An 11,199-nucleotide genomic window follows, 5' to 3' on the forward strand; every position below is an offset into this window, starting at 1 on the left:
GTTTCAGTGGTCAGAGCAGTCTCTGCAGGCAAGATCTCCTCTTTCAGGGAAGGTGCACAGTTATCTGGTGTTTGGACCTCCTCCTGGCCGAAGATGAAGGTCCAAAACAGGATCCTTCCCAGAAGCTGTGTTGCTTTGGCCTGTCAGAGAAGTCATTGTTCCAGTAGTCCACACTCTCACCTGTGTAGACCACCCTCCTCGGAGTCCCAGAACCAAGGTGGCTCCCGAGGAACCTGAGGCAGAAGCCTCTCGTGCCGGGCGGATACCTGTGCTCCTACCAGGAAGGTGTCCGGCCATCTGGAGCCGAAAATGGTGCCGCCTCAGAGGCTCTGCGGCTCTCGCCCGTCCCAGAAACCGCTGGCCTCTGTATTCCACACTGTCACCTGTGCAGACTGCCCTCCTCGGAGTCCCGGAACCAAGCTGGCTCCCGTGGAACCTGAGGCAGAAGCCTCCCAGGCCGGGCGGACACCTGTGCTCTGACCAGGAAGGTGGTCGGTTGTCTCCTGCTTTTAAATCTTAAAATGAGTAAAATCCAAATATTCTGCATGCCTATGACAGTGTGTAAAGTGGACCCCATACCCCTGACAGGTTGATAAAGAGTCTCATAGCACTTTAAACACACCCTTTTTAAAAATAAAAACAAAAGGTGTGGGTTGGTCGGGGAAGAGCTGGCTCAGTGGTTAACAGTTCATATTGCTGAGAACATAACTAACAACCAAGGGGACCTCAGTCCAGTTGCTCCAAGTGGCCTATAATTCCAGCTTCCTGACATCTGTTGCCCCCTTTTATCCTCTCTGGGTTCTGCACTCACACACACACACACACACACACACACAAAAACCCACACAAAACCCCACAATTTAAAAAAGAAAGAAAGAAAGACATTTGAACCTTTTACTTAGAATTTTTTTCATGAGAAATTATCAGAAATGATAACACAAATTTTACATTTTCCTTAAATTATATTAAAAGAAAAAAAGTACCAAATGAAACAGATCACCAATTAAAATATAGAACAATTAAGGTCATAATTCTTTCAAAGGCAACATTTGCCATGGAATAATCACCTTGTTTTTTATGACCACATATAATTTTTTTTCCTCTTGTCACTAAGGAAACTGTACATGCATGTCTTAGTCATGCTTATTTTGCATTAACAAATATATGAACAGTTTCAAAGAAGAGCATTTTCTTTGGCTCATGCTACCAGTGGTTACTGCCCATCGTCAGCTGACTGCATTATTTTGGTCCTGTGGTGAGGCAGGAGACCATGCTGATGGGCAGAGTTGAAGATCTGTTCATTTCTTGGCAACCAGGATGGAGACATAAAGATAAGAAGGAGCCAGAACTAGACAGAGCCTCCCCCCCCCCCAAAGAGCCCATCTGCAGTGATGGAGGTGTTTCAGGTATGCTCACCTCAGCTTCCTTCTTAAGCAGTGCCATAAGCTAGGGACCAAGCTTTCCACACGAACTTGTGGAAGATGCTCAAATCCAAATTGGACCATCCAATAATGTCAAATTTATGGACAAATACCAAGAGGTACATAGTCTTGTTGATACATTAGCAAAGACTAGCAGAATATACACTAAGAAGGAGATACTTCCATAGTTTAAGAGATAATGTACTTTTTCTTGTTACATAATAGCAGTATTTTAAAATCTGGTGGGAAGAACCATCAGTTGAAACTTACGAAATCCTGAAGTATTGTAGCAAACTCTGAAACCTAAGCCCCCAAAATATCAGTACTACTCAAAGTTCCCAAATCAATTACAGTGCTGAGTCTGTCACTCATACAACTGTAGGAGAAATGGAGAAGGTATTATCTCCACCAGCCATGAGGAGCCTAGATTCAGAAGGCAGTATCTTACACAGGTAGTAACAACTGGAGGTGAGAGATTCGGCTCTGGGACCATCTCAGCACAGCAGAGAACTCCCACAGGTGAAACCTCACACCAGGTGAGGATTAAGCTCAGTTAAGTCTCAACAAGTGAAGCAACAGAATAAGTGAGACCTTACACTTGGTAAGGCTTAAGCTCAGGTGAGCCATCAGTACAGGTTTAACTCTAGAACAGAAGAGGCTATGGCACAGATAAGACTCAACAGGTGAGAAACCTAAACCCAGGTGACACCTCCATGCAAGAAAGACATGAGCACTTTGTAACTCACCTTTCCTGATCTTAAGAATGAATTTTCATTTTAAGTAACAATATGTTTAATTTTCCCAGCAGTCTTAGTTGCAACTCCCCAAACTCATAAATACTTCCATAAACAAAATAACACACCTGGACACCCTTTGAAAGCATGTTATTCCCCTTCAGATTTCTATCAGTGTCTCTGAAGCCAGGAATGGGGTGCTGCAGCTCTCTGCTCTGGGGTGTTCTGGAGAGCTTTGATTCTCACTCCTATCTGTGCTACTGCATTTAGAAGATGCAGCAAAAAGGCAGACTTTCAGGAATATTGGATAAAGGTGCCAAGTGCAGCTCCATCCAGCCCACTAATGTCTATTGGGTTGGCAGGTAGAGCAGGACTCATAAAAGTGCCTACTCTGTGCTAAAAGATCTTACATTGATTCTGACTTTTCTTTATGGTTCAACCACATTCTAATAGGCTCAGCCAAGAGTGGCATGAGGGATCTGGACAGATGGCTCAGTGGTGAAGAGCACTCGCTGTTCTTGCAAAGGAGCTGAGTTCAATTCCCAGCACTCACATCAAGCAGCTCACAATTTCCTGTAATTCCAGATTCAAGGAATCCAAAGCCCTCTTCTGACCCCTGTGATTTACCCACAGATGTGGCACATACACACAGAGAAAAATAATAATAAATAATCCTTATAAAAATTGTGACACAAGAGAGGGGCAGGTGGGTTGTGGACCTGTGAACATTTTGGCCCCAAGTGTAAAAGATATTTAAGAAGTCAACAACAAGTAAAGTCACCTTGACTTCTGAGGAGAGTAAACTAGAGACAGTAGGGGGATAGTTGGGGCAGAGTCTTAGGTAAGTTACAATTAGGTTAGAGAAATATAGGTGCCTTCGAGGATATGTTTGAAATCTGAATAGTCAGAGAACCTAGACAGCATGATAACATGACAGGACTTTCATACTAGTAGGCATTTGGGTAGAAAGGGCAGAAAAACATAAACAAGGATAGCATGCAAATTCTAGCTTGAGTGAATAGAATGTGACATTCTATGAGATGTAGTAGAAGACAGAAGTGGAAGCTTGGGGTATGCGTGGTGTGAAAGTAGAGAGACAACCTAGAAACTACAGAGATGCTATTTTAAAATACTCTGCAAATATCTAGACAAAGATGGCAAGGTGAGGTAAGATACTTGGGTCACTGTGTCACATTCTTGATATAACCTGAAAGGAGGAAGGACTTATTTTGTTTCAGTGATGTCCATGGTGGACTGACCCCATTGCTAATTGGCCTCCAGTGAATCTGAGCATCATGGCTGAAGCATGCGGCTGAAGAAAGAGCAGCCAGGAAGCTGAAAGCACCAGGATTTCCTCCATAGGCTCAGCCTTCATAACCTTACTTCCTCCACCAGAACCCACCTTCTACTGCCTTTCAATACCACTATCAGATGATGGGTCCACCAAAGACTGAACTCACTGTTTCAGAGACCTTCAATACATAGGCCTCTTAAGGATCACATCATATTCAAGTCATAACAGAATTCATGCCTAGAAACCTGGTAAGAACATCTCTGAGGGCAATGGTATGGGAAGAGGTAGTACATCAAAGGCTACCTGAGAAATTTCCGGGAGAGGGAATTAGTTATATCAACAATTTGCAGAGAGGATAAGAAAGATATAAGTGACTTCGGGAAACTTGGACAACACAAAGGCTATTGGTAACATCTTAAGTGTAATTACCATGGTCATATAGGGCAAGGAGCATAGTTCTTAGTGAGAAAGGGGAATGTGGGTACTCTTTCACATAAGTATAAAGAGTTTAAATGAACAAAAATAATTCAATAATCTATTCCAAAACACAGCATTGTATAAAGTCAAAGCATATGTTTTTTTTAAAAGAATTTAGTTTTATTACATGTGTGTTTGTGTCTCTATGTAGCTATGTGTATGTGAGTGCAGATGTTCTTGGAGGCCAGCAGCATCAGATCCCCAGATTTTGGAATTACAGGCACTTAGCTTTGCAACATGGGAGCTGGGAACTGAGCTCAGTTGGGTCCACTGTTAGAGCAGCAAGTTGTCCTAACAGCTGAGCAATGTCACTAGTCCCAAAGTGCATCTCCCTTTCCCCATCCCTCTCCTCTTTCTTTCTTTCTTTCTTTCTTTCTTTCTTTCTTTCTTTCTTTCTTTCTTTCTTTCTCCCTCTACCTCTCCCTCTCCCTCTCCCTCTCCCTCTCCCTCTCTCTCTCTTTATCTCTCTCTCTCTCTCTCTCTCTCTCTCTCTCCCTCTCCCTCTCCCTCTCCCTCTCCCTCTCTCTCTCTTTATCTCCCTTTTCTCCTTATTTCTTCCTCAAATACTCTCCCTCTCTTTGGTCTTACCATATAACCCAGCAGATTATACATAGATTATCTTACATAGAACAAATATCCAGTATATGTAGATAGATAGATATAGATATAGACATAGATAGATATAGACATAGATATAGATGTGTGTGTATGAGAGAGAGAGAGAGAGAGAGAGAGAGAGAGAGAGAGAGAGAGATTAAAAAACTGAAGCTGTCATCCCAAACTGTCTATCCTATCTATCTCCATATCCAGGGAGCCCAAGTTTTCATGGCTGGAAGAAGCTTTGGTCTGAAGGAGACTTTCAGAACCTTTTCACATAAACTTAGGAGCCCTCCTGTGTTGCAGTCCCATTGGGAACACATGGGAAGCCTTTAGCTCTGAGATATTTTTTGCCAATTATTTATTTGTTTGTTCTGAGGGTCTCATTATGTATTTTGGGCTAGTTTAGAACATGCTAGGTAGCCCACGTTAGCCTCAGGCTTATACTTTTCCTGCCTCAGGGGAACTGTGCCTGTAAATTAGAGTGTGGTACAGTAGTCAGGACAATGTCCACAAGTTCTAACAACATGTGATTATCCTACTTCTTTCCCCCATGCCTTGAAGGCTACCTTCCAGTTCATCCCTTGGAAGCTCAGAACTGATCTCTCTCTCTCCTATGAGATCATGACAATTGGTACTTTCAGTGTGGCATATTTTCTACACCACGTTTCTCACCAAAAATGTGCTTTGGTAAACATAAATATAAAGGGCAAAATGAAACAAATAGCAAGAACCAAGTTAGCTAAAATTATATATATATATATATATATATATATATATATATATATATATCCCTACTCAACTTTCTGTTAAGGAAACTGAATATTTGACTCTCACCTTGTTTATGAAAAACATTCTTTTCTTTGTGGTTCTCAGCTGTGGACCCCTGAGCCGTAAGGTCAATGGGCGTTCTGTGTAACAGGCAATGTTCAAGATCAGCAGGGTGTACCAGAACGTCCCTCTCCAACTGCCAAAAAAGCCCACTTTCTTCCTCATGTGATGTTTCTAAGCCTGGCTCCTCTTCACTGGTGTTGACATTCTAGCAGAGGGCTTCTTTTGATTTACTTTTATTTTTGAAATTTCATTTTGTTTAAATATTTGTGTATGTGTGTGGGTGCACATATGGAGGCCCATGAGGGCAATTTCAAGGGTTGATTGTCTCCTTTCACCATGTGGTTCTCACAGATTGGACTCAGGTTGTCAGGCTTGGCAGCAAAAGCCATCTCACTAGACTACCAGGAATCTGCTTAATGTCTAGGAAATGGTCTCCGGGGTGTCAACCAGCTCATGTGTTGCTTGAATTCTGGCTGTAGACAGAGAGTGGACTTGGGTCCATACCCTAAATATGTCTTTGTCTAGCACAGAAGAAGATCAAGTGTGCAAGGCCATGTTATTCATCTCTAACTTTTAGTTAACTTACTTTTTTTTTAAAAAAAGATATTAACTAAAAATGTATTTGTATCTACATGACATATGTACACAAATGCTCTTCACTGTGAGCTGAAAGGGGAGATGTATTTAGAAGTAGAGTCAGAGTTGAGGAGTTGGGTTCATTTCTATAATTATGCGCTAATTTTAACACAGCATTTCCTGGTAGCCAGAGCGGAGTAGAAGCAGCTCCATGAACAGCTGTTTCTCCCTGCAGAGGAGAAAGGCATGCTAATAACCATCCCAGCCCCAGGGGAAAGTCAATCATTTATTTTGGCAGTGCTGTGGACAAAACCCCAGACTTGACATGTGCTAGACAAAAATGCTCTACCCCTGAGCTACACTCCAGGAAAAGGGTGATTCTAAAAGACCTTTTGATATATATTTGTTTATATAAAATGTGAACATTGGATATGTTATTAGTGATGCCTGGAATTCCAATAGTGATAACATTACAGATTCTAGCATGGGTTTTGTTTGTTTTGTTTTGTTTAGCTTTGCTTTTTTTTTTTTTTAAATTAATGAACTATCCTGACCGTACCCCAGTAGTTCCAATTTCTAGGCAGGAAAATATGACTGAGTATTCACCTTGGGCCGCTAGAAGCAAATGCTATCTGTTTAAAAGGGAATGAAAAGCAAGAAAAGAGAGGGAAGGGGAGATGAGAAGAGTGAAGTTGGGAAAGGGGGAGGGGAAGAGAAGTGAAAGAGGAAGAAGGGGATAGAAGAAAGGGAAAGGAGGAAAGGAAGAGAGGGAGAGGGATGGAAAGGGGGAAGAGGAAAGGTGGAAAAGGGAGGGTGGAAGGGAGGAGGAAGGGAAAAGAATGGGTAGGATACTGAAGTATGTATGGAGAGGAGAAAGGAAGAGAGGATGGAGAAGGGAGGGGCGGGGAGAGATGATAAAGAGGAAAGGAGAAGAGATGGGGAGAGGAAGAGGGGGAGAAGAGGCAGATTGCACATAAAATTCTTATTAAAGTTTGAAAGACAAACACTTTTTTGCCCAAGACAGTTTATGGGTTACTACTGATGGAGTCAGCCAGTCCTTCACAAGTCTACATACTTCGAGGTTAGCCTGCTCTATACAGAAAGATCCAGGGTAGCTGGGGCTACATAGTGAAACCCTGCAAAAAAGGAGGAGGAATATAAAGAAGAGGGGGAGGGGGAAGAAAGGAAGGATGAAGGGATGAAAGAAAGAAGGAGAGGGGGGAGGGATGGAGGGAGGGAGGGAGAGAGAGAGAGAGAGAGAAAGAGAGAGAGAGAGAGCTGTGAAAGGTAGGGGGACATTTAACTAGGATCTAAATTCCAAGTCCCTAAGAGTGGCCAGAAACAGATCTTGTAGTCACCATCCTGTCCACTTATCCTGAGGCAGAATAGAAAAACAGGGAACTTGTGGACACAGGAAGAGGGAACAGACTCTCACACAGAAGTCTGATTAAGCCTTTTCCCCCCGAGAAGCAATAACTCTAGCATAATTAACATCTGCTATAAATGCTGCAGACTGAGTTAACAGTCCTTTCATATAGAGATATTTTCTGGTAATGTAACCATTAACCAGGTTTCAGGCCCAAAGGCATAGGACTTTGGGCATGGCCTCATCCCTTCCCCTTCAATCGGTTTATACTAAATCTATATACTATCTGTCTGTGTCCTTGTGGTTTAGACATTTGCCTGATCAGCTGTTGTCCCTGCCAGTACCTCTCAGGACCACAAGGTGATCTTCTTTACATATGAGACCCACCCTTTGAGTAGTGGGATATAGGATTGTAGTAAAAATACAAATGCAGAATAGAGTGAGAACCACCTATGATAAGAAGTGTCTGCGTTCTCAAATGTGCCTTCTTTTCCATCTGAGAGCCCCTTTTTGTCTTAATCCTCCTGCTTAAGCTTCTGTTAAAATATCTTTATTAAACCTGAATTCTGACTCATACCAGCCAATTCTGAAATCTTGTTCTGCATTGATGCCACTGTCCCTGGTTTGGCTTAGGTAAATGTCCTTGGAAATCTAAGGGAACCCCTCAAGCTATCTCTATAGCTTGACAGTGTGGGGCTGTACCTCCTATCTCTGTCCCCAAATACTTACAACCACAAAATGAGAACACCAGTTAAAATAACAATCTGCCTATCAAAGCCTTTTTTTTTCAATGTTTTGTAAGTGAAAGTACATGGTGGGGCAAGGTTCTTTAGTCCATGGATTATGGGGTTCTGAAGTCATTTCACGTGGTAATTATACCGAGAAAGAGACAAAGTGAGAGATGGAAAGCCTCCTAAAAGTGGCATACTCTATCTTCACTACCCTATGCAGACTCTGGTCAGATCAACAAACACTTAGAAAGAATTAACAGCGTGAGAAGAAATACTAAAACACACAGAGAGAACACACATCGCCAGAGAAGAGAGGCAATCAAGATAATCAAGTTTAAAAGCAAAGAAGACATGACTCCTGGAGAGAGTTATAACTGGGAAATAAAAGGACTTCTCTCATAAAACAAACACAAATGATAAGAAGGAGTAGGAATATGGCAGGTCACGTTGGCACAGTCATCTAGAATAAAAGTCAAAAGGATAAAAAGGGGTTGTGGTGTAGCTCGGTGGTAGGGCACTTTCCTGGTGTGAGAATTAGTGGTCATAATAAGAGTGCCAGAGACTCTTGAGTAACCAAAGCTAAGCAGTTTATGTTATGAATTTACAAAGTCCAGTGTCACCTTAGATAGACAGGCACGAAGATTAAGCATAAAGAAAGAGCTTAACCCCAAGGTGCAGATTGCCTCTCTTCTCTTTTTTTATACATATTATCTAGGTCTTGTATTCTCCTCTGTTGTACGTCTTCATCAAAAGCCATGGTTTGTGTTGAAGATGACTAGATACAAGGGCTTGCAGGTAAACTTGGCTGTTAATAATTTTCTACTCTAAACTTCTAGCTTGAGACACCATGGCTTTGTAGAGTTTGGGTGTTTTCAATCCTTTTCTGCTGAACCTACACTGGTTCCAGATACTTTGGACATTTATTGCCAGATTATTTCTAAGACAAGTATGCACAAGGCAGAAGGTTTAGTTCCTAACACACACACGCACACGCACACACACACGCACACACGCACACACGCACACACGCACACACACACACACACGAGAGAGAGAGAGAGAGAGAGAGAGAGAGAGAGAGAGTGTCAAGGACCTGTGTTTTAGATTCAAAAGACCCACCAAGAACTCACTACTGTTATGTAGCTGAATTGAAGTGGCTCCAAACTGCTTTGTAAATATTTAGTATATACCCACAGACAAATGTTCCCACAGACAAATGTTCCTCTCAGCTTTAACCGCAGAAGCTTCTCCCGCGGTGAGTATAGGTAAAGTGAGCGCAGACTCAAGGCTGTCCTAGGTGCTGAAAATAAGAGATTATTAAGTGTTCAGCACTAAACTTCTATAGCACCAGATCTAAAGCTTGGGGGACATCAAAGAATAGGAGGTGGAGAGAATGTAAGAGCCCAGAGAAAGTACAAAGGGCTGAGAAATTCCATTTTCTTGGCATGACATTGTCATTACAAACTCAGAGCAACTATAGAGATCTGCTCTTGGCTTGCACAAGATTTGGACCTGTTATTTTGTAAGAAAAGGTTAACAGTCCTGTCCCATAAAGAAACACATGAACAAATTAAGGCAAACTCTTTTTGAAAAAAAGGGTACACAAAAACCCATGGGCAGAATGAGCATGCTCAGCCAGGTGGCCTTTGTCTCTTATCTTAGATGTAAGTGGTGACTGAGGTGATGTCATTGCTGAGAGGGTGGCTTTACAATCAAACAAGACTGACTGAAGAGCACAGAGAGAAAGAGGGAGATTTAGGAAACATGGGCCCTTGTTGAGATAACTACTTGAGATAGAAAAACATCCATGTTTCTCATAATTAGTCAACTATGTAAGTAAGGGATTTATAGAGCCTTTCCTCTTGATGTGGAATTATCAGGTACTGGTGAATTCTGGGCGAAGGGACATAATTGTTTTCAGTTGTAAAACCACAGGCGGACCTATCAAGCTGCAGTGGACAAACTCAAACCCAAGTTCACAAAATGTCTCTGGATGAACTCATAAAACAAAACAAAACAAAAAGACATGAATGTGACACAGTAGCCTGTGGAGAAGAGGGGATTTGACAGAGGTGAGAGGGTGATAGGGCAGGGTAGGCACTTACTAAAAGGATCCACAAGAGTCACTGCTTGAAGACAGTCTAATGGAATATAATGAGAAGCTTCTAGAAGGACTTAAACAGATCTGACTTAAACACAAGCTGTCTCTGAAATACAGCAAGGAGAAAGTGATGTCTCATTAGTAACTATCAGGTTATTCACATTTGGGCCTTCCCAAATGTGTTAAGCTCCCTACAGTCTATGAATTGTAACATGGGTCTTCAGAACTTTTTGGCTTCTATTCACTTATTAGTGAGTACATATCATGCATATCCTTTTGAGTTTCGGATACCTCACTCAAGATGATATTCTCAAGTTCAATCCATTTGCCTGAAAAATTCGAAATGTCATGGTTTTTAATAGCTGAGTAGTATTTCGTTGTGTAAGTGAACTACATTCTCTGTATCCATTCTTCAGTTTAGAAACATCTAGGATATTTCCAGCTTCTGGCTACTACAAATAAGGCTGCTATGAACATAATGGAGAAGGTGTCCTTGTGATATGGTGAAGCATCTTTTGGGTATATGCCCAGGAGTGGTATAGCTGGGTCTTCAGGTAGAACTATTTCCATTTTTCTGAGGAACCTACAGATTGATTTCCAGAATGGTTGTATCAGTTTGCAATCTCACCAAAAATGGAGGAATATTTTTCTTTCTTCACATCCTTGTCAGCATCTGCTGTTACCTGAGTTTTTGATCTTATCCACTCTGACTGGTGTAAGGTAGACTCTCAGGGTTGTTTTTATTTTCATTTCCCTGATAATTAAGGATGTTGAACATTTCTTTAGGAGCTTCCCCGCCATTCGAGGTTCCTCAGTTGAGAATTCTTTGTTTAGCTCTGTACTCCATTTTAATAGTGTTATTTGATTGTCTGGAGTCTAATTTGTTGAGTTCTTTGTATATATTGGACATTACCCCTCTATCAGATGCAGGACTGGTAAAGATCTTTTCCCAATCTGTTGGTTGCTGTTTTGTCCTATTGACAGTGTCCTTTGCCTTACAGAAGATGTGTACTTTTATGGGGTCCCATTTGTCAATTCTTAATCTTAGAGAGTAAGCTATTTGTGTTC

The sequence above is a fragment of the Mus caroli genome, chromosome 7 (genome assembly GCF_900094665.2).
Source record: "Mus caroli chromosome 7, CAROLI_EIJ_v1.1, whole genome shotgun sequence".
Classification (NCBI taxonomy): Eukaryota; Metazoa; Chordata; class Mammalia; order Rodentia; family Muridae; genus Mus; species Mus caroli.